Source organism: Monopterus albus, unplaced genomic scaffold (assembly GCF_001952655.1).
Source record: "Monopterus albus unplaced genomic scaffold, M_albus_1.0 scaffold222.1, whole genome shotgun sequence".
NCBI classification, from domain to species: Eukaryota; Metazoa; Chordata; class Actinopteri; order Synbranchiformes; family Synbranchidae; genus Monopterus; species Monopterus albus.
This window is the reverse complement of record NW_018128102.1, coordinates 153,471-155,616: the sequence shown is the minus strand read 5'-3', so window position 1 is coordinate 155,616 and position 2,146 is coordinate 153,471. Positions and strand designations below refer to the sequence as shown.

The 2,146-nt window shown below is 39.4% G+C and overlaps 2 long non-coding RNA genes across 3 annotated transcripts in view; both read left to right on the top strand.

Moving 5' to 3' along the window:
• LOC109971368 (uncharacterized) overlaps nucleotides 1-503 on the top strand; it is a 1,037-nt gene extending 534 nt beyond the window's left edge. The window contains exon 2 of the long non-coding RNA XR_002276538.1: nucleotides 411-503. This is a non-coding gene — a long non-coding RNA (uncharacterized LOC109971368). The remainder of the gene's footprint in view (nucleotides 1-410) is intronic.
• Nucleotides 504-1,293: 790 nt separating this feature from the next.
• The window catches only part of LOC109971369 (uncharacterized), a 3,654-nt gene continuing 2,801 nt past the window's right edge, over nucleotides 1,294-2,146 (top strand). For both annotated transcript variants that reach the window (XR_002276540.1, XR_002276539.1), the window contains exon 1: nucleotides 1,294-1,480. This is a non-coding gene — a long non-coding RNA (uncharacterized LOC109971369). The remainder of the gene's footprint in view (nucleotides 1,481-2,146) is intronic.

The following is a 2,146-nucleotide window of genomic DNA, read 5'->3' as shown; positions in this document are numbered from 1 at the left end:
TTTTTTTTTTAATATATATCCATTAAGTAAACTATTTTATCAATATATTAAATTTACTGTCACACCTTGTCAAATCATCAGAGTAACTGAAAGACATCTGTTAACATATTCGTACTACTTTTAAACATAGACGCTCATCTAAATTTTTTTCATCTTGAACACCATTTGGATATTACCTTTTATTAATTTACTGACTATTTTATATATGATATGTAATAATCTGTGTTTCACCAAATCTTGGAATTTTAGTCATTTATCAAATGACTTGTTTGGTACATGGTAAAGGACCTTATTTATTATTCCTCTAGCTTTTTCTAAAGTAAATAGAGTTGGTGTCTGATTTATTTTGCCATGGTCTGCTTTGTGTTTCCAGGGATGTTTAGAATATTTTTGTTTTTGTTCCTTCTCAGGCTTCATATGGAACGTAGAGGAAGACTTTAAGATGGTGCCAGAGACGTGGATCCCAGCTCACAGAGTCCAACATCATGACGGCCACCCGGTGCCTGAAGAGCACGGACACATTCCAGGCAAGTCCTTTCCATCTGTAGCCAGCAGGTAGCGCATTTTAACAAAGCGTTGCTGCACACGCACCACCACAGGCCCCATAAATAAACTGCTTCATTTCAGATTCATTGTGGTGGAGTACAGAGGCAAGATTACACAAACTGTCACCGTCCAAATACTTATGGACCCAAACGTATACCATTAAAAAGATTAATAAATAACCTGAGTTAATTATGTGAACAGACAACACAGGAGTCGACTGAAAAATGAAACGTTGAGTTTTTGTGGCTTTTAATATTTTAAATCATTTTGACTTTTTTTTTTATTATTCATTTCACCAGTAACCAGAGGACTTGTATTTTACAGTACAGCTCACAGATATAACACATACTGTAGTTTTTATAACTAATACACAGTCCAGTCTAAGTCTTTGCACTGTTCTGTATGGTAAAGGGGCTACGGTACGTCTCGCACACGCTTTCTACAATGATTGAACCTACTCAAATTAAAGCCAAGACTTAGCATGTTAATGTATTATCTACTTTGTTATCCAGTGGAACGTGCTGAAGGACAGAGCCTGGGGAACAAAACATAGGCCTGCACTGTAGATGTAATTCATGAGACAATTAGGAAGAATAGGAATGTGTGAGCATTCAATTTGTCATTTTGTCCTTGTATGGGAGTGTAGGACAGATGTACAATTTTATGAACATTTTCTCACTTGTTTCTAAAATATAAAAGATGTGTGGCTGCAGGAGAAGTAATTAGGTCTTTGTGAATGTGCAGGCTGGGTTCCTGTGGAGAAGGACAACAAGCAGCACTGCTGGCACTTCTCCGCGGTGGATTACGAGGTTGGGGCGGCCCTCGTTCTCAGGCCTGATGATGAAGACCTGATTGAAATCACAGCGGTTCCATTGGCCGACCTCATGGAACAAACTGGAGCTCATTGGAACCATTGTCATGGGGAACCCTTATGGTAAGGTGATTTCTTCTTTAATGTATGTTAAAATCTCTAGGGAGGGTTGTTTTTAAGCAGAAGTCTAACACATTCACTGCTGAGGCTTGGATAGGCTGTGCTTAAGACTTATTTACTGTACATTCAAACTGGTACAAATCTTTAACCTGAACTCATTTTCTGATGTGCATGCATGTGTTATGTGCACAGTTTTTGAAACATTCTAGTCATGCTTGTCACACTCCCGAATAGTGTGTTGTGGGTTTGATAAACTCAAGTTATCAAATAAATGTAGTGGAGTAAAAAGTTATGGTAAGATGTGAAGAAGCAGAAACTAAAATGAAGTACAGATGCCTCAACTGCACTTGTGTACAGTGCTTTTTGAAGAAGGTTTGAGAGAGGAGTTAAGGAAGCTATTTTTGTAAAAATAGAACACCCCTCACTAAATAGGGGTGGTGGACTAAGACACAACTTGTCATCCATCTACAACTCAGTTTTGAGATTTCTGCCCAAACACGCCCACCAGGACAGTAGGTGTCGGTCCACAGGTGAGGGCTCAAAGACGGGTAACGACGCTCACCGATACTGGGTGAGTCAGTCGTTAGGGGACATTGTTGGCCTTCAAAGGACTGAAACATCACCGATGGGGATAAGTATCTCTGGCTCAACGCCAGTCGGGCAGAACTG